This window comes from Pelophylax lessonae (genome assembly GCF_965119305.1).
Source record: "Pelophylax lessonae genome assembly, chromosome: 1".
In the NCBI taxonomy this organism is placed as follows: Eukaryota; Metazoa; Chordata; class Amphibia; order Anura; family Ranidae; genus Pelophylax; species Pelophylax lessonae.
In genome coordinates, this window is record NC_138768.1 from 447,704,977 (window position 1) to 447,727,886 (window position 22,910).

The window sequence follows — 22,910 nt, forward strand, 5'->3', positions numbered from 1 at the left end:
ATCAGTGGACCATATGACCAAGATGGCACATTTCACCCCTATCCGAAAACTACCTTCATCCAAACAAACAGCGGAATTACTTGTGAAACATGTCTTTAAGTTACATGGTATTCCAAAAACACTGCTGTCTGACCGTGGTTCACAATTCATCTCAAAGTTTTGGCTAGCTCTATGTCAGATACTGCGAATAGAGCGTAACCTTACTTCTGCCTACCACCCTCAGACCAACGGACAGACAGAGAGAGTTAACCAGTGCATTGAACAGTACCTGCGTTGCTATACTTCGTATCTACAGGACGATTGGGCAGATCTCCTCCCACTGGCGGAATTCGCCTATAACAACGTGTAACGCTCCTGCGTTTTATGTATGGTGTGGATTTTCAGCTGCAGAAATATTCCACTTCAGTAGTCATGTAGAGAAACGCTGAGATACCATTCCCAACTCCCAATGACTCATCATGTGTGGAGGATCTCAATTCAGCAAGTAAATACACACACTCAATAAGATGTTTCCTAGAGTGACTTATGTATATAGTAACACAGTGATGATAGGCTGAAGAGACAGGTTGGGTAGAGATGGTAGATGACAGACACTTGAAAGGAAATGTTCTTGAAAGTGAGATAGTAGCAGATGAGATGCAGATAGGTTTAGCAATCATGTATGGTAGCAGATGACAGAGTAGCAGGTGGACATACAAGAGAGATCAACCCAGTGCAAGAACAGGTGGTAGTAGGCTCAAGACCTAGCAATCTTAGATAATGCAGATGTAGTAATAGTCCTTAGTATGCAGAGCTAGATAGTGTAAGCTTTAGTATGAAAGTTATAGAGGTTTCCCCTACGGGGTACTTATCACTAATAGCAATGTAGCAGAGGAGAGGTTCGGCAAGAGCGGATGATCCGGTAGCGGGATACAGGGATCAGCGCAGCGTGGTTCCAACAGCGAGGTAAGCTTGCAAGCATGAGAGCTTCAAGACAGGTTAGCATCAAGGCACAAAGCAGTTTGAACGAACACATGTGAGTGAGAGCCGGCGATCTAAATAGCCATCAGTCCGGCGCTCAGTGATGACAGCATCAGTCTTAAAGGTGTATGCGCACCTTACCAAAAGAGAATGGTGGGGCGCATACACTTATGAAAGAGTAATTAGGGTACCCAAAGGTACCAGAACATTACACAACGCTACTCATAGCACTACTAAGCAAAGTCCGTTTTACCTGAATTATGGGTTTCATCCCACACTCCTTCCTCCACGTATCTTACCATCAAGTAATCCAGTAGCATCTGATTATCTTGCCCAGATAAAGGATTCTCTGGGATTACTCAACAATACCATATCTCATGCTCATAGCCAACAAAAAAAATACTACGACCTCCGTAGGAAACCCTCTCCCCAATATGCCATTGGGGATCTTGTTTGGCTTTCTACAAAAAATCTGAGACTAAAGATCCCTAGTAAAAAACTTGGACCTCTATTTCTGGGACCTTTTCCAATAGAGAAGCTTATTGGAAAAGCTGCAGTACAACTCACATTGCCAGTAGACCTCAAGATACATCCTGTCTTCCATGTGTCTCTACTGAAGCCCCATGTTCCTAACCAAGGAATAAGGCCTACTATCTCACCTCCACCTCGTGTACAAGTGGAGGGTGGAGAAGAATTTGAGATAAAAGAAATTTTGGATTCCTGTTTCAATAGAAGAAGACTCCAGTATCTTGTACGATGGAAGAATTATGGGCCCCAAGATGACACCTGGCTGGATAACTCCGATATCCATGCCCCTAGACTGATTCGCAATTTCCACTCGAAATATCCAGAAAAACCAGTTCTAGAGGCCTTCCGGAGCCGGCCTTAAGGGGGGGGGTACTGTAACGTTCCGGTACCTATGGTACCCTTGTTCCTATATTTCTCCTCTCTTTGTGTCCCATCTTGTATAACAAGGACGCATACACCTTTAAGAACGGATGACATCACTGCCGAGCGCCGCTATGAGTGGCTATTTCAATCGCCGGTTTGCTCTCACTCATCGCTCGTTCAAACCCACATGTTCATCGCACCTACGCCTGAGAAGTCGGAGCTGCTGACATACCTTCCTTGCTGAACTAAAGCCGGAAACCTCGCTGGTGATCCGTATCCCGCTACGGGATCACCCCTCTCCAATGGACACTGTTATTCCTAACCTATCTAAGTGATAAGTACCCCACAGGGGATTCTTACTAACCAATCTCCTACTGTCATCTACTGCAATTACCAAGACTATCTGTATCTATCTATTCACTATCATCTGCATAAGACTGTTAGCTCTTGGGACTACCTTGAACTATCCTTGCACTAGGTTACTCTGTCTAAAGTATACTCCATCTGTGTCCTCTTACCATCTGCACTATACTTGACATCAGAACCTATCTGCTTACCATCACCTGCAACTCTCCTATACTACTTCTAGTGCTCACCATATAATAGCCTGTCTCTCATCTATATATCCTCATATACTCTATCCCTCCATTTAAACATCTATTAATATATATATAGTATATAACAGGCTGTACACGGTGATGAAGTCCTGAGAGTTGGATATGTTGTTCAACAGATACTCTACAAGGCTACTGAGTGTAATAATTCTGCAGCTGTAAATCCATCCACAAACAAAAACGCATGAACGTTACAATACTACACCATGATGGCTCTCTTTGTCTAATGAGCCCGAGGTCACGCTAGCAGATTGGGATCACTAAGGACCATATAAACATCGAGATAAGACCCCTGTTAAGGAACCAGATATCATCAGAAGGAATTAATAGACAGGACATCCGGGCCAAAGAGTACCCAACCGAGGGCTAATATATATTCAGGCGATTGTTTCAAGCTATTGAGGTGAGAAGTTAGGACACCCATAGGTGACACCTGGTGGAGGAACGAGTCACTGCACTCTGATTATTTGCATGGATGCACCTTTGTGTTTTCTATAAGGAAATTGCACAGCTGAATATACTAGCATCCATGCAAATAATCAGAGTGCAGTGACTCGTTCCTCCACCAGGTGTCACCTATGGGTGTCCTAACTTCTCACCTCAATAGCTTGAAACAATCGCCTGAATATATATTAGCCCTCGGTTGGGTACTCTTTGGCCCGGATGTCCTGTCTATTGATTCCTTCTGATGATATCTGGTTCCTTAACATTTATTTTAATCACCATCTCCACTTCTAAAAGCGCGCCACACACCCCTATAAATAATATTTTACTGACTGGTGTCTGGTACCAGTTCAGTGGCGCAGCATTCAGAAAGGGATCCATCACCTCTAACAGCGCAGGTATCACCTACACACATACAAATAACCAAAGTTGAGTTGTTTGGAAGAAACACACAACACTATGTGTGGTGAAAAGGAGGCACAGCACACCAACATCAAAACCTCATCCCAACTATGAAGTATGGTGGTGGCATCATGGTTTGGGGCTGCTTTGCTGCGTCAGGGCCTGGAAGGATTGCTATCATCGAAGGAAAAATTAATTCCTACGTTTATCTTTAAGTTTAGTTTGCAGGAGAACTTAAGGCTATCTGTCTACCAGCTGAAGCTCAACAGTAGATGGGTGTTGCAACAGGACAATGACCCAAAGCATAGAAGTAAATCAACAACAGAATGCCTTAAACACAGAAGAAAATACACCTTCTGAAGTGGCCCAGTCAGAGTCCTGACCTCAACCTGATTGAGATGCTGTGGCATGACCTCAAGAAAGCGATTCACACCAGACATCCCAAGAATATTGCTGAACTGAAACAGCTCTGTAAAGAGGAATGGTCAAGAATTACTCCTGACCGTTGTGCAAGTCTGATCTGCAACTACAGGAAACATTTGGTTGAAGTTATTGCTACCAAATGAGGTTCAACCAGTTATTAAATCCAAGGGTTCACATACTTTTTCCACCTGCACTGTGAATGTTTACATGGTGTGTTCAAAAAAAATATGGCAACATTTCATTCTTTGTGTGTTATTAGTTTAAGCAGACTGTGATTGTCTATTGTTGTGACTTAGATGATGATCATCAGATCACATTTTATGACCAATTTGTGCAGAAATCCATATCATTCAAAAGGGTTCAAATACTTTTTCTTGCAGCTGTATATTCCATGGCTGGTTTCCCAAATGTTCTCAATCTCATTGACTGTTCACATTTTGCATTATTTCAACCAGCTGGATCAGAGGTTGTTTATCAAAGTAGGAAAATGTACCACTCAATCAATTCACAAGTGATCTGTAAATTGTTTATCACAGAGGTGGCTGTCGAAAAGTAAGGATCTCCTCATGTTTCTTTTATTCTGAAAAACAGCAAATTATCCGAACTATTTTTAAAAAAAAAGGCAAATTTGGACAAAACAGGTAGCTTTTAGGGTAATATTTGCATTAACTTAGAAGTTTTTCGATGCCTCAACTTTCCATTCTGTTTATGTAGATTCAATTGAAAAAGCAACATTAACTTATTCTAAAGCGCAAAAGATTTCGAGAAATTAAGGAATTGATTTTGAACGTTGCCCTGAGCTCTCTCATCTTTCAGGCAGCTTCAGATGGTCAGCTGTGTATATATTATGTTGTACTTGTGAACAAAACTTGCCTTGTATGGCCTTGATGGTTCCAGAGAGCCTTAACATTCTGCCGTTTCTTTCCTAGCATGGCTGTTAACTGATCATTGTTTCTTCTTGAGGAGGGTGATCATGCTGGAGTTTTTACCCCTAACATGCATGCAAAACTGTGCAGAGGAGTTGAAAACATGATTCTGCATAAAACTTAGTCCATGTTCAAAAATAGGGGAATGAAAGACCTTGTGATAATAAAGCTTTACTGTACAAGGTAAAGTTTCGCCTTACAGCCCAAATAAAGACACAAGACAAAAAGGAAGGTTTTTTTTTATCTTATGGCATTCTATGCATTAGGATAAAAAAGCTTCTGTGTGTAGCAGCCCCCCCCCCCCAAATACTTAGCTGTGCCCCCTCTCTGTCCAGCAATGTCCATGAGTCCCTCCGCCATCCTGGGACTCTCCCTCCTGATTGGCTGAGATGCAGCCACAGCGCCATTGGCTCCCACAGCTGTCAAAGTCAGTGAGCCAATCAGGAGAGAGAGAGGGGGCAGGGCCAAATAGCAGCTCCATGTCTGAATGGACACATGGAGCTGCAGATCGGCTTAAGTGCCCCCATAGCAAGTTGCTTGCTGTTGGGGCACTCGATAGAAGGGAGGGGCCAGAATGTAATGTTCCGGTACCTTTGGTACCCTAAATTACACTTTCCACAAGTGTATGCGCCCTACCATTTACTTTTGGAAAGGTGCGCATACACCTTTAAGACTGGAGCTGTCATCACTCAGCGCCGGACTAGATGGCTATTTAAGGCGTCGGTTCTCACTCACATGTGTTCGTTCAAACACCCTTATCTGGATGCTAACCTTGCTTGAAGCTTCCATGCTTGCAAGCTTACTTCGCTGACGGAACCTCGCTGCGCTGATCCCTGTATCCCGCTACTGGATCATCCGCCTCTCCTGAACCACCCTTCGGCTGTATCGCTAATAGTGCTAAGTACCCCGCAGGGGAATTCTCTATAAACTTATACTAAGCTTACACTATCTAGCTCTGCATAGTAGAGACTGTTTATCACACCTGCATAAACTAGATTGCTAGCTCTTGAGACTACTGCTACTTTTCTGCACTGGGTTGATCTCTTTTGTATGTCCACCTGCTATTCTATCATCTGCTATCATACAACATTGCTAAACCTTCCTGCATCCATCTGCTACTGTCTCACCTTCAAGTGTCTATCACCTACCACCTCCACTCAACCTATCCCTCAACCTTCATCATTGTGTTACCACATATATAAAGTCACTCTAGGAACCAGCTTGATAATTGTGTGTATTTACTGGCTGAAATAAGACCTTCCACACATGATGAGTCATTGAGGTTGGGAATGGTATCTCAGCATATCTCTTACATGACTACTGACGTGGAACTATTTCTGCAGCTGAAAATCCACACCATATAAAAACGCAGGAGCGTTACAGATTGAACGAACCTAAAAAATGGATTCAGCAGAAATAACCACTCAGGTGACACAATTAAAACAGCAAGTATCTGCGTTAATACACGCACTTGCTGAATTAAAAGAAGACAATCAGGCTCTGTCGCAGCAGGTAATTAGACTGACACAACTTACCTCTGCTCAGTCCCCTGAACCCAAGATAAATCCCCCTTTGGTATTTACAGGCGATCGCAAAAAATTTCGCGAATTTAAAAACGCATATGAGTTACTTTTTTTGCTAAAACCTCGTACCTACCTTACTGATCACATTAAGGTTTGTACTATTATTTCTTACCTATCAAGCAATCCTCGAGCCTGGGCAGATTCTCTTTTTGAGAAAAACGACCAGCTTCTCAACTCCTATGCCTTGTTCCTGGCAGAGCTCACTAGCCTATATGATGACCCCAATAGGCAGAGTACTGCTGATCTTCAGTTAAGATCCTTGAAACAAGGAAGCAGGCCTGTAGAAGACTTTGTCGCAGAGTTCAAGAGATGGACCCTTGATTCCGAATGGAATGATGCATCTCTGAAAACCCAATTTAGGCTTGGCCTATCAGAAGCCGTTAAGGACGAGCTCGCCCGAGCGGATCTGCCAAAAACCCTGGATGCATTAATACAACTCAGTATTACCATAGATAGAAGACTACGAGAAAGAAAGGCTGAAAAGATGGGAATGCCATTATCCGTTTCCTCTCGGAGTCTGGCCGTTCCTATGGAGGTAGGAACCATACGCCCACCGCTATCAACTATGGAAAAAGCCAAAAGACGAAATGAAAATCTCTGCTTGTACTGTGCATCCCCGGATCACAAGATAAACGTCTGCCCCCTAGTCAACAAAAAGAAGGGTGAGTGTTCACATGTCTCCCTAGGAGGATTGACAACTTCATTCACTAACCCCTACATTTCTGTTTTGTTGACATTACAGTGGGACCAGAACAGGATTACTACTAAGGCCATGATTGACACAGGATCTTGTGGAAATTATATGGATATATGTTTTGCTGCTTTAAATAAAATTCCTATTATTTCTAAACTCAAACCTGTCTCAGTAAGTCTTATTACCGGTGTTCAGTTATCCTCTGGTCCGATCACCGATCAGACACAAGCACTTCTAGTCACTATTAACGAGTCTCATAGGGAGACTTCTACCTTCGATTTAATACCATCACCCCACTTTCCCATTGTGTTGGGACTTCCCTGGTTGCACACACACCAACCAACCATAGATTGGAAGAAACGGTCCTTGACCTTCCCTTCTTGTTATTGCGAGGAAACGTGTAACCTCCCGTTTTCCGGGAAGATTCTGTCTGTGGTGACAGATGAGATTGCACCACTATGTTATCAGGATCTTTCTGAGGTTTTTCTTGAGAAAAATGCTCAAGCATTACCTCCTCATCGAGACTATGATTGTAGCATTGATCTACTCCCAAATAGCAAATTGCCGTTCGGTCATGTTTATCCTCTTTCACAGGATGAACTTGCCCATCTCAAAACCTATTTGGATGAGAACTTGGAAAAAGGTTTTATTAGACCTTCCACTTCTTCCACAGCAGCAGGACTCTTTTTTGTTCGCAATAAAGATTCAAGTCTCAGACCTATCATCGACTACAGGAAATTGAATGCTATCCCAATAAAAGATCGCTATCCTCTACCGCTTATCCCTGAGCTCATTGAGCAGGTGCGTGGAGCTACCTATTTTTCAAAATTAGACCTGAAAGGAGCATACAATCTCATTCGAATCCGTGATGGACACGAGTGGAAGACTGCGTTCAGAACTAGATACGGATTGTTCGAATATCTTGTGATGCCATTCGGCCTATGCAATGCCCCTGCAGTTTTCCAACGATTTATAAACGATATTTTTAAAGACTTACTAGATGTCTGTGTTGTGGTATATCTGGACGATATACTTATATATTCACGGACCCTGTCTGAACACATAAGACATGTAAGACTTGTATTATCGAGATTGCTTGCACATAATCTTTATGTGAAGCTGAAGAAATGCTTGTTCCATAAAGATGAGGTACTCTTTCTAGGCTACATCATATCCAAAACAGGAATCGAGATGGACATGAGTAAAATATCCTGCATTCAGGATTGGCCTACACCAACTACACGCAAGGCGCTACAGCGATTCCTGGGATTTTCAAATTTCTACAGGAAGTTCATAAAAAACTTTTCTGCTATTGTGAGACCCCTCACACAGCTCACTAGCATAAAAATACAATTTAAATGGTCAGAAGAAGCAAATAAGGCTTTCCACTTGTTAAAGACAAGGTTTACTTCCGCTCCCATATTACGCCATCCAGACCCATCCCTCCAATACATTCTGGAGGTAGATGCGTCAAACCTGGCAGTAGGAGCAATACTCTCCCAACGACCTACCCCCACTTCACCACTTCATCCAGTCGCCTTTTTTTCTAAATCCCTGAGCAGTCCCGAGATAAATTACCCCGTGGGTGAGAAGGAACTGCTTGCTATAAAATTGGCGCTGGAGAATTGGCGACATTTACTCGAAGGCACCCAATTACCAATAATTATATACACGGACCATAAAAACCTCCAATATCTTCAGACTAGCAAAACTCTCTCGCATCGACAGGTACGATGGTCACTATTCTTTCTAAGGTTTAACTTCCTAGTGACCTACACACCTGCAGATAAGAACAAAAAGGCGGATGCGCTATCACGACTAACTGAAGAAAACTACTTTGAAATTCCTTCCGTTCCTATAATACCTCACAAACGCATTATTGGAGTTGTCCGTTCCTTGAAGGAAGAGGTTCTGCATGGTATAAGGTTGGATTCACCCCCACCACAACTAAATACAACTAAATACCACAACTAAATACCGATGCAGAAGGCTTCCTCTACTACAACGACAAACTTTACATACCACCTACCCTACGCACCAAGATCTTGGAATTATCGCATGATGTGCCTATGGCAGGACATATGGGTATGACAAAGACTTTCAATTTGATTTCTCGGCAATTCTGGTGGCCTGACATGAAAACATCTATACAAAAATTTGTCTCTTCATGCAATGTCTGTGCCAGGTCCAAAATTGACACTACGAGACCATCCGGTCTACTATGCAGTCTACCAATACCCCAAACTCCATGGGAGGTTCTGTCATTGGACTTCATCGTAGAATTGCCTCCTTCCAAAGGATTTAATGCCATCTTGGTGTCAGTGGACCATCTGACAAAGATGGCACATTTCATTGCTATTCGCAGACTACCTTCGTCCAAACAAACGGCAGAACTCCTGATGAAACATGTCTTCAGATTACATGGTATCCCAAAAACTCTTTTGTCTGACCGTGGATCCCAATTTATTTCTAAATTCTGGCAAGAACTATGTCACATACTACGGATTGAGCGGAAGCTCACTTCTCCTTACCATCCGCAGACCAACGGACAGACTGAAAGAGTCAACCAATGCATCAAGCAGTATTTACGTTGTTACACTTCTTACCAACAGGATGATTGGTTGGATCTTCTCCCCCTGGCAGAATTTGCCTACAACAACGCAACTCACAGTACAACCAAGCAGAGTCCGTTCTACTTGAACTATGGGTTCCATCCCTCTATTCTCCCTCCACGCATCCTTCCTTCAAATAACCCAGTAGCCTCAGACTATCTTTCCCAAATAAAGGATTCTCTGGGTTTACTAAATACTACCATTGCACACGCTCACAGTCAACAAAAGAAGTACTATGATCTTCGTAGAAGACCTTCTCCACAGTATACTATCGGGGACCTCGTTTGGCTCTCAACAAAAAACTTGAGACTGAAGATCCCTAGCAAAAAGCTTGGACCTCTGTTCTTGGGACCTTTCCCAATCAAGAAACTTATTGGAAAAGCTGCAGTGCAGCTTACATTGCCAATGGACCTAAAAATCCATCCCATTTTCCATGTGTCGCTACTAAAACCCCATGTTCCGGACCAAGGAATAAGGCCTAATATTCCACCTCCCCCTCCTGTACAAGTTGAAGGTGGAGAAGAATACGAGATAAAAGAGATTCTGGATTCTCGTATCTACAGAAGAAGACTTCAGTACTTGGTTAGATGGAAGAACTATGGGCCCCAAGACGACACCTGGCTAAACACCTCTGACATACATGCCCCTAGATTAATCCGCAATTTTCATGCGAGATACCCAGACAAACCAGCTCCAGAGGCCTTCAGGAGCAGGCCTTAAGGGGGGGGTATTGTAATGTTCCGGTACCTTTGGTACCCTAAATTACACTTTCCACAAGTGTATGCGCCCTACCATTTACTTTTGGAAAGGTGCGCATACACCTTTAAGACTGGAGCTGTCATCACTCAGCGCCGGACTAGATGGCTATTTAAGGCGTCGGTTCTCACTCACATGTGTTCGTTCAAACACCCTTATCTGGATGCTAACCTTGCTTGAAGCTTCCATGCTTGCAAGCTTACTTCGCTGACGGAACCTCGCTGCGCTGATCCCTGTATCCCGCTACTGGATCATCCGCCTCTCCTGAACCACCCTTCGGCTGTATCGCTAATAGTGCTAAGTACCCCGCAGGGGAATTCTCTATAAACTTATACTAAGCTTACACTATCTAGCTCTGCATAGTAGAGACTGTTTATCACATCTGCATAAACTAGATTGCTAGCTCTTGAGACTACTGCTACTTTTCTGCACTGGGTTGATCTCTTTTGTATGTCCACCTGCTATTCTATCATCTGCTATCATACAACATTGCTAAACCTTCCTGCATCCATCTGCTACTGTCTCACCTTCAAGTGTCTATCACCTACCACCTCCACTCAACCTATCCCTCAACCTTCATCATTGTGTTACCACATATATAAAGTCACTCTAGGAACCAGCTTGCTAATTGTGTGTATTTACTGGCTGAAATAAGACCTTCCACACATGATGAGTCATTGAGGTTGGGAATGGTATCTCAGCATATCTCTTACATGACTACTGACGTGGAACTATTTCTGCAGCTGAAAATCCACACCATATAAAAACGCAGGAGCGTTACAGATTGAACGAACCTAAAAAATGGATTCAGCAGAAATAACCACTCAGGTGACACAATTAAAACAGCAAGTATCTGCGTTAATACACGCACTTGCTGAATTAAAAGAAGACAATCAGGCTCTGTCGCAGCAGGTAATTAGACTGACACAACTTACCTCTGCTCAGTCCCCTGAACCCAAGATAAATCCCCCTTTGGTATTTACAGGCGATCGCAAAAAATTTCGCGAATTTAAAAACGCATGTGAGTTACTTTTTTTTTAATTGTGTGTATTTACTGGCTGAAATAAGACCTTCCACACATGATGAGTCATTGAGGTTGGGAATGGTATCTCAGCATATCTCTTACATGACTACTGACGTGGAACTATTTCTGCAGCTGAAAATCCACACCATATAAAAACGCAGGAGCGTTACACAGAAGCAGCAACGAGGGACATGAGAAGAGGAGGATCTGGGCTGCTCTGTGCAAAACCAACTGCACAGAGGTAGTAAGTATCACGTTTGTTATTTTTAAAACAAAAAAGACAATCACTTTAATTAGCAATTGCTCCAGCAACCCTGTTACACATTGATCAACAGAAAACATGCAACCTCTGCTCCTAGGCACTACAGCACAACGTTCCATGATTAACTCATCAGATGCAATGGAGAGCCAATAGCCCTTCATTGTACTTGATAACAATAAAGTCCTGTCCACATTACAGAGCGCTATTTAAAAGTGAAAACCAATGGGGGGTCAGTTGCACAAGGAATGACGTATCACAACCTTTTCCTCTACACTACAAATACATGTTAATGATTTTTTTTCTTTAAATTGAATAAAACAAGCGTTCTTGTATTTTTGTAACTGCTATTGAAATCATTGTGAACCTCTGTCCCACAGGTGACAATGGCTACAATTTAACATCACAATACAGGAAAGAAGTTACAACAAAGCACACATATAAAAGCCAGAATATTTGTGGAAAGGATTTTAGAACCTTATAAAAAGCAGATTTAGATGCCTTGATGTAACCAACGGGGAATGGCTGTACTCCCCCGAGAAGGTTTTCAAAATCATCCTTTTTTGTTGCATACTACACAACAAAGCTGTGACAATTTACCAGGCAAAATAGTATCTGAACAGCAAGGAGAAATAAAAACTCACATACAGTAGATCCTTAACATAAGAACAATGAATTGAATGCTGTCAGGAATTAATTTATGAATTAATACTTTAACTGTATGTATTCCTATCTTCTAGTCAGCAAAAAGGTTTTTATTTTTGCACATGAACACTTGTAATATCTAATATGATTTTCAAAAATATACAGCTACTTCAAAAGGTATTTTTACTCCAATCTATTTTGACAAGCTACAGAAAGATTCTTAATTGTGGGAGAAAACAAGGACTTTACTGGTACCAAGGGAAGACACGAATAATTAAAATACAAACAGCTTTATTTACAAAATATTAAAAATCACAATGCTAAAAAGTTGTAAGGGGGGTCAAAATATTTTCAAGCGGTTTAAATATATCTTTATAATAAGCACTTTGCTTCCTCGTGCTTCACATGCTAAGGAAGAGTAACTTAGGCCGTTTTTGGCACCAATTACTGGTAATTAAAGCATAGATTTGCTGAGCAGTTGTGGTGTGAAGGCGGCCCATGCAGGGGGCTCTTAATTGTTTGAGGTTGAGAAAGGTCTTTGTGTGGTGGTCTATACATTTTCTGGTATTATGTCAGCGATTGTACTTATTTTTTGTTTTACTTTGTAACGCTCCTGCGTTTTTAGTATAGGCTGGATTTGTAGAGATGTGTTGAATACCAGATCCAACTCTCCAGGACTCATCACCGTGGGTCTGTCAGCTTCAACATACAGATATATACACACTCAATGAGATGTTCCTGGAGTGATAGGATGTATATGATAGTATGAAGGTGATGTGCTGAAGGGACAGGTGTGAACAGTGACAAGGATGGTAATCACTTGATAGGTTTGTATAGGAAAGTTCAAGATGGTATTTAGGAATGCAGATAGGTTAGTATCGAGTATGCTAACAGGTGGTGAGGACAGCAGATGACAAATACAGGATAGACTAACCCAGTGCAAGGATAGATAGTAGTAGACAGGAGAGCTAGCAATCTATGCAGCAGTGCAGATGATGGATGGTAGTAGGCTCAAGAGCTAGCAATCTATGTAACAGTGCAGATGATAGGATAGTATGGATAGGTAGTAACAGTCCTTAATGTGCATAGGTAGATAGTGCAATAAGGTTATGGAGGGTTCCCCTGCGGGGTACTTATCACTTGTAATGTTAGTAGTTTAGAGAGGTCCAGTAGATAAGGAATGATCCGGTAGCGAGATACAGGGATCAGTAGCGAGGTTCCGGTCTGCTCCAGGTAAAGGGAATAGCTGGAGGTTCCGATCGAGAGACAGGCTTGAAAGCATGTGGATAACAAGGCAGGTTGAACGAACAATGTGAGTGAGACCGCCGGCGGTTGAAATAGCCGCTCTGCGGCGCTCAGCAGTGACATCATCGTTCTTAAAGGTATATGCGTACCACCTGAAGAGAAAGGTGGGGCGCATTACAGAGAAAGTGGTGATTAAGGGTACCGGAGGTACCAGAATCTTACAGTACCCCCCCCCTTAAGGCCGGCTCCGGAAGGCCTATAGGACAGGTTTCTCTGGGTGTTTCGAGTGAAAGTTCCGTATAAGTCTAGGCGCATGAATATCAGAGGTATCTAGCCAGGTGTCGTCTTGGGGTCCATAGTTCTTCCATCTTATGAGATACTGGAGTCTTCCTCTATGGATGCGAGAATCCAAAATTTCCTTGATCTCATACTCTTCTCCGCCTTCAACTTGTATTGGAGGTGGAGGCAAGATTGTAGGCCTTATTCCTTGGTTAGGAACATGGGGCTTCAGTAGCGACACATGGAAGATGGGATGGATCTTGAGATCTGCTGGTAGGGTGAGCTGTACTGCAGCTTTTCCGATAAGTTTTTTAATTGGGAAGGGTCCCAAAAATAAAGGTCCAAGCTTCTTGCTAGGGATTTTTAATCTTAAGTTCTTTGTCGATAGCCAAACAAGATCCCCAATAGCATACTGAGGAGAAGGTCTTCTATGAAGGTCGTAGTACTTTTTTTGTTGACTGTGAGCGTGTGATATAGTGGTATTGAGTAAACCCAAAGAGTCTTTTATTTGGGTAAGGTAATCCGAGGCTACTGTGTTACTCGATGGCAGGATGCGTGGTGGAAGAAGAGTGGGATGAAACCCATAGTTCAAGTAGAACGGACTTTGCTTCGTAGTACTGTGGGTTGCGTTGTTGTAAGCAAATTCTGCTAAAGGAAGGAGATCCACCCAATTATTCTGCAAGTATGATGTGTAGCAACATAGATATTGCTCAATGCACTGGTTGACTCTTTCAGGCTGTCCGTTGGTCTGAGGATGGTAGGGAGAAGTGAGCTTTTGCTCAATGCGTAAAATTTGACAAAGTGCTTGCCAAAATTTAGAGATGAATTGTGAACCACGGTCGGACAAAAGAGTTTTTGGAATTCCATGCAACTTAAACACATGTTTCATCAGTAGTTCTGCTGTTTGTTTAGATGAAGGTAGTCTACGGATAGCAATGAAATGTGCCATCTTTGTCAAGTGGTCCACTGACACTAGGATGGTATTAAATCCTTTAGAGGGTGGTAGTTCTACTATGAAATCTAAGGACACAACTTCCCATGGAACCTGAGGTATTGGTAGACTACAAAGTAGTCCAGATGGTTTTGTAGTGACAATTTTGGACCTTGCACAGATGTCACATGAAGAAACAAATTTTTGTACAGACGTCTTCATATCAGGCCACCAAAACTGCCTGGTGAGCAAATTAAAGGTTTTCGTTATACCCATATGTCCTGCCATGGGCACATCATGCGATAACTCCAAGATCTTGGTGCGCATAGTAGGGGGTATGTAGAGTTTGTCATTGTAATAGAGAAAGCCTTCTGCATCAGTACTTAGTTGTGGTGGAGGTGAATCCATTCTTATACTGTGCAAAATCTCTTCCTTCAAGGAACGGACAACACCAATAATGCGTTCATAGGGTATTATGGGAATGGAAGGGATTTCGGCGCAGTTATCTTCGGTTAATCGTGATAGCGCATCCGCTTTTTTATTTTTGTCTGCAGGCGTGTAGGTCACTAGGAAATTAAATCTTAAAAAGAATAATGACCATCGTACCTGCAGGTGGGAGAGAGTCTTGTTAGTCTGGAGGTATTGAAGGTTTTTATGATCTGTATATATGAGTATTGGTAACTGGGTACCTTCGAGCAGATGTCGCCAATTCTCCAGTGCCAGTTTTATGGCAAGCAACTCCTTTTCACCCACTGGGTAATTCACCTCTGGGCTGTTTAGTGATTTTGAAAAGAAAGCAACTGGGTGGAGTGATGAAGTGTTTGTTGGTCGTTGGGAGAGAACTGCTCCTACTGCCATATTTGACGCATCTACCTCTAGAATATATTGGAGGGATGGGTCTGGATGGGGTAGTATGGGAGCAGAAGTAAAGCTTGATTTTTACAAGCAGAAAGCTTGATTTGCTTCTTCTGACCATTTGAATGTTTTTTTTTATACTTGTCAGTTGTGTGAGAGGTCTCACAATAGCGGAAAAGTTCTTGATGAACTTCCTATAGAAGTTCGAGAATCCAAGGAATCGCTGTAGGGCCTTACGAGTTGTTGGTATAGGCCAGTCTAGAATACAGGATATCTTACTCATATCCATCTTAATTCCAGTTTTGGATATGAAGTATCCTAGAAATAATATTTCTTCTTTATGAAATAGACATTTTTTTAATTTCACATATAGTCTGTGTGAGAGCAGTCTGGACAACACAAGTCTTACATGTTTTATGTGTTCAGGCATAGATCGAGAATAAATAAGTATATCGTCTAGGTATACTACAACACAGACATCAAGTAAGTCTCTAAAGATGTTGTTTATGAATCTTTGGAAAGCTGCGGGAGCATTACATAGCCCGAATGGCATCACAAGGTATTCGAATAGTCCGTATCTGGTTCTGAATGCTGTTTTCCACTCATCCCCGTCACGGATTCGGATTAGGTTGTATGCCCCTTTCAGGTCTAATTTGGTGAAATAAGTAGCCCCACGCACCTGTTCAATAAGTTAAGGGATGAGCGGCAAAGGATAGCGATCCTTTATCGTAATCGTGTTTAATTGCCTATAATCGATAATAGGCCTGAGACTGGAATCTTTATTGCGGACAAAGAAAAGTCCTGCAGCAGTGGAAGAAGTAGAGGGTCTAATGAACCCTTTTGTCAAATTCTCATCCAAGTATTCCTTGAGATGAGAAAGTTCATCCTGTGAAAGGGGATAAACATGACCGAAAGGCAATTTGCTGTTAGGGAGTAGATCGATAGTGCAATCGTAATCCCTATGGGGAGGCAACACTTGAGCATTTTTCTCAAGGAACACTTCGGACAGATCCTGATAGCATAGTGGTGCAATTTCATCTGACACCACAGACAGAATCTTCCCATAGGATGGGAGGTTACACGTATTCTCACAATAGTGAGAAGGGAAAACCAAAGTCCGTTTTTTCCAATCTATGATTGGTTGGTGTGTGTGTAACCAGGGAAGTCCCAAAATAATAGGAAAATGGGGTGAGGATAGTATGTCAAAGGTGATGGTCTCCACATGTGATTCGTTGGTAGTGGCAAGGAGTGCCTGTGTCTGGTTGGTGATTGGACCAGAAGACAGTGGAATACCATTAATGAAACTAACAGAAACAGGCTTAGATTTTGAAATAATAGGTATTTTATTTAAGGTAACAAAGCGTGTATCAATATAGTTTCCACAAGATCCAGTGTCGACCATAGCCTTGGTGGTGATCCTAGTTTGGTCCCACTGTAATATTAAATGAACAAAAAGATAGGGGTTAGAAAAGGAAGTCGTTAATCCTCCCAGCAAGACATGTGAACACTCACCCTCTTTTTTGCGGACAAGGGGACAGGTGCTTATCAAATGATCCGAGGATGCGCAGTACATGCAGAGATTTCTGGATGTTCTTCTAGCTCGTTCAGTAGTCGTTAAAGGTGGGCGTATGGTTCCTACATCCATGGGAGTAGGGTCAACGGCCAAAATCTGAGAAGGACTAGACAATGGCATTCCCATCTTTTCAGCCCTTCTTTCTCGCAGTCGTCTGTCGATGTTGATACTAAGTTGTATCAAGGCCTCCAAGGTGCCAGGTAAATCCGCTCGGGCGAGCTCGTCTTTAACAGCTTCCGATAACCCGAGTCTGAATTGAGTTCGCAAAGATGTGTCATTCCACCCTGAATCAAGGGTCCATCTTTTGAACTCAGATACAAAGTCTTCTACAGGTCCCCTTCCTTGTTTTAAGGCCCTCAACTGAATATCAGCAGTACTCTGCCTATTGGGGTCATCGTATAAACTAGCGAGTTCTGCTAGGAATAAGGAATAGGTGTTGAGAATCTGATCATTATTCTCAAAGAGAGAGTCTGCCCAGGCCTGTGGATCACCCGTCAAGTATGAAATAACGGTACAGACTTTTATTTGATCAGTGGGGTATGTACGAGGTTTTAACAAAAAAAGCAATCGACATGCGTTTTTGAATTCACAAAATGTTTTCCGATCACCTGTAAACACTAGAGGAGGGTTTATTTTAGGTTCAGGAGGCTGAACAGCAGTAAGCCGTGAGAGCTGGGTTACCTGCTGTGTCAGAGTCTGATTCTTTTCTTGTACGTCAGACAGAGCAAGTATTAACGCTTTTACTTGTTGTGTTAATTGTGTCACTTGAGTGGGTAATTCTGCTGAATCCATTTTTAAGGTTCATTCAATCTGTAACGCTCCTGCGTTTTTAGTATAGGCTGGATTTGCAGCTGCAAAATCTCCACTCAGTAATCATGTAGAGATGTGTTGAATACCAGATCCAACTCTCCAGGACTCATCACCGTGGGCCTGTCAGCTTCAACATACAGATATATACACACTTAATGAGATGTTCCTGGAGTGATAGGATGTATATGATAGTATGAAGGTGATGTGCTGAAGGGACAGGTGTGAACAGTGACAAGGATGGTAATCACTTGATAGGTTTGTATAGGAGAGTTCAAGATGGTATTTAGGAATGCAGATAGGTTAGTATCGAGTATGCTAACAGGTGGTGAGGACAGCAGATGACAAATACAGGATAGACTAACCCAGTGCAAGGATAGATAGTAGCAGACAGGAGAGCTAGCAATCTATGCAGCAGTGCAGATGATAGATGGTAGTAGGCTCAAGAGCTAGCAATCTATGTAACAGTGCAGATGATAGGATAGTATGGATAGGTAGTAACAGTCCTTAATGTGCATAGGTAGATAGTGCAATAAGGTTATGGAGGGTTCCCCTGCGGGGTACTTATCACTTGTAATGTTAGTAGTTTAGAGAGGTCCAGTAGATAAGGAATGATCCGGTAGCGAGATACAGGGATCAGTAGCGAGGTTCCGGTCTGCTCCAGGTAAAGGGAATAGCTGGAGGTTTCCGATCGAGAGACAGGCTTGAAAGCATGTGGATAACAAGGCAGGTTGAACGAACAATGAGAGTGAGACCGCCGGCGGTTGAAATAGCCGCTCTACGGCGCTCAGCAGTGACATCATCGTTCTTAAAGGTATATGCGTACCACCTGAAGAGAAAGGTGGGACGCATTACAGAGAAAGTGGTGATTAAGGGTACCGGAGGTACCAGAATCTTACATACTTATGATCCCCACACTGTGTTTATACAGTAGGTGGCCAATGGTTTTGGACCCACCATTAGGGCAGGTGTTTCTCCATTTGATGTTGATTCTTATGTCCATCTATAACAGGTATTATTATATGTAGCAGTAGGTGGTGGTTGCTACTGTGCCTATATCTTATAACTGTTGTGTACTTAGTATGGACTTACTGTCCTTTTTTAGTTGATCTATGGGGAGATTGGCACATGTGGTCACTTTGTAACATACATCTACCAGATGAGTTGTGTGGCAGGCGCAGCACTACAAAGTGCCTTATGTGCTGTGGCATTAGAAGAACTTGATTTCTCTGACTTCAGTCTTACCAGACTGTCTCTATAAATTCCTCTAATACCATTCTATGGAAAGCGGTAGGTTTAAAGAGCACACCAAACGCTTTAGATATCTTCTTATTAACTTCAACTTTTCTTCATAGATAACACTGACACTTTGCAGCAGACAATCCATGTACAAACATGTGCTGAATAAAGTATAACAAAATGGTGGATATATTTCTCTCTCTATTGCTGTTTGCTGTTTGATATTTGATAGTTTGTTTGTGTTCGGGTTCGATTTTGGTTTGTTCGGTGGAACACATAACTAGTTCAGTATACATTTCTAATCACATTACTAACAATAGGAACATATAGAACTGTTAATTACCTATTTTTTGGCCACTTGCTTCCATAAAACATACTCCGTGGATCTGTGTCTGTACAGATGTCCTCTCTGTAGTGGAATGAGAATGCTGGCTGAAAGCATGGAACTTTAGACAAAAAATGGGTCTAAGGCTGGCTGTGATTGGCCAAGCCTGTTGCTGAGTGTGAGATTGGCTGAGATTGGCCCCAAACTCCTTATGGGTAATAAAGTTTAACTCTGTGCTTTCTGGTTTCAACTCTGCTGTGTCTGAGCTTACCTTACTGGCATATAAATGAATCTTACAGGCATATTTTTCCTTTGCTTCTGTGAATACAATATATAACTGTTATATGACATCCAAACATAAAGTCACAGTAAATAACTGCTTTTGTCTCTCACACCTAAACATATGCACTGTATTGAGGTTTCCAGTAGGTCTAGCTGTATATGCATACAAGTCACACTAGCAACCCAGGACAGGTTCCAGCTGGCCAGCTATAAGTTGAAATGCTAATTCTAGGTATCCAATCATGAAGGATTTGTTATGAGGATGCTGCATTATATATGTAACTAAGCTTGTGAAACTAGGTATGAATATGATGACTAGGGATGATCGAACGGTTCGGGTCGACCATCGGTTCGACCCGAACATTGGCTGTTCGAGGTTCGGCCGAATTTAGAACTTTTTGCCCAAAAAGTTCGGAATTCGGCAACCAGAACCAACCAAAATGCAATGGGACAGGAAATGGGCTTTAAAAGCCCAGGATTGGACCAGAACCATTAGCAAAAGCCAATTGAGGGGGCAGGAGAATGCTAGGAATGTGATTGGAGTGACTAGGGGGTCCATAGACCAATCATTAGTGAATACGCCCCCCAGTATATAAGATAACCCCCGCCAAATTCCTAGCATTGTTATACAGGGACATGGAAGAGAGTGGAAGCAGTTTGTGGACTTCTGCTACAAAGTGTCATTTAGCATTTATTAGTGTGAGGAAAGGGATATCTAGTGTAGTTAGGGTGCTCTTTTGCACTTTAGTTAGCTTTAATTATTCAGTTTCTGTAGGGAAAGTGTTAAGTGCCAGGGTGACCGTAGTGTAGTGTAGGGTGAACTGACAGTGACTGCTATGGCAGGGTGACCAAACCCTTCCATATCAGGGTGTCCGCTATAGAGAAAAGATTGTTTCTCTGAAGTCACTTTCGCTGCAGTAATATGGCTTCGCCCCCGTCAGCATTCTTTTTGGCTGCAGGCATCTATAGGGATTTTTGAGCACATGTTTGGAGTCAGGCATGACATCTGAACATGTGTATAGGGGGTATATATACACACCCATGTATGTATATATACACCTGCACATATATAGGTGTGAAAGGAGCAGAAAACACTACTTGCGCTAATGAAATAATTAACACCAATATAGTTACGCTCCTATCACACCTATATATGTCTAAGTGTAAAATACATATAAGTATGTGTGTATATATACCACTATACACAAGTTCAGATGTTTTGCCTGCCTCCAAAGAACCAAAAAAAATGCCAAAAAAACGCTAGCGCCAAAAAAATAAATAAAAAAAACGCCCAGGTGTGTTGTTGCAGGCATTTTTTGGGGGTTTTTGGAGGCAGGCAAAACATCTGAACTTGTGTATAGTGGTATATATACACACATACTTATATGTATTTTACACTTAGACATATATAGGTGTTATAGGAGCGGAGCCATATTTGTGTTAATGATTTCATTAGCGCAAGCATTTATTTCTGCTACTATCACACCTATATATGTCTAGGTGTATATATACATATAAGTATGTGTTCAGATGTTTTGCCTGCCTGAAAAGACCCCCAAAAATGCCCAAAAAAACGCTTGCTACTAAACCGGCAAGGTGTGAAAAGAGAGAAGCCACTAACCTGTTCTATAAGTGACAAAATACAAATGATCTTTTTTTTATGGTTCTGGACATGCTTTTTTTTTTTTTTTTTTTTTCAATAATTGGCTCTCTATCAAAAATGACAATTTTTAAGAACTTTTTTTGTGTGATTAATAGTCCCTGGGGCATGACCCAGAACCCTAGGCACTTTTAGGGGCATTTATTGGGTTTTAGGGATTCAAAATGGTGTTTTTTGATTACCGATTACCGAAGTTCGGGTCCCATTGATTTCAATGGGGTTCTGAAATCCGGGCCGAACTTTTGGGAGGTTCGGGTGTTCTGGTCGAACCGAACTTTTCAAAAGTTCGATCATCCCTAATGATGACATGAGTTAAAGACTCAGTATCTTAAGAAATGGGTTATTTCATATTATGACTTAGTTTGGATCACTTCCCCCTTTCTTAGGTTGATGTATATGATGTTCCAGTTACTAGTGGCTGCACTTGTGGCTTATTCCAGAATACATCTACCCCTACTATTTGAGGTTCTTTTGGGAATGCAGTACCTGGTTAATGGAATAAGTTACTATATTACTCTGCGTGGCTGTCCTTACATTGTTTCTTACTGCTGACATTAGCTAAAAATCGTTTTGTATTGTTTTTAGTCACACTATGGGATACACATTTGTTGATATCTAGCATACGAGCCTGCCTGGACCTGTGGACCGCTGCCAGCTGTTTTCCTTGTCTCTGTGGGCATGTGAGTGCATAAACATCTGTGATTTATGAGCAATATAAAGATTTGGTTATATTATAGCTAATATATGTTTCTCCAGCTAGGTTGCTCTTCCTTAAACCATTCTTCCTTGTGAGGAAGAAATTTTGGGAAACTCGTCCACCTATCTATGTATTTTTATGAAAAACATGCTCTCCCTCTCATCCTTTACTATGCTAAACTGTTAACTGTGGGAGTGTGTCTTTTGTTGAAATGATTCTTAGGGGACACTGCTATGCTTTGAATAAAGGGGGGTGTAATAAATCATACAAGGTGCTGTGCACCAGGGTTTACATACTCCTGACCCCTCCCTGTTGTTCACTGGGCTTTAGGTTTTACTTTTTTAGGTAAGTAGATTGGTTCCAGATATACTGTTTTCTACCAGTAGGTTTTTTATAAGCATGTATGTACTTTATCTGTATTGTATTCCATTTGCATCGTACTACATGACCACATTCACTCCTATTCCCTTTATATACTCAACATCATTCATGATCAATCACTAGGTTTTACTACCGTTCAGGTGTCCGTAGTTAGGTATCCAGTACGTTGGACTCTCTCTAGGACCCTGCGGTAGCCGAGTGTCCCTTCCCTATATAATGCCCCTCTTCAAGATGGCGGGTCTAGAGGCCTGAGGAAGGAGCGCATGCTCCGACAATGCGTCGCCTATGTCATCACACCCACGCTCTACGTCCAACCCGGAAGTCCGCCGCCGGTAGCGCTGCAGGTGTCCCCTGGGTCCGGATACACGCCGATTCCCATGGTCAGACACGGATCTTCGGAGCA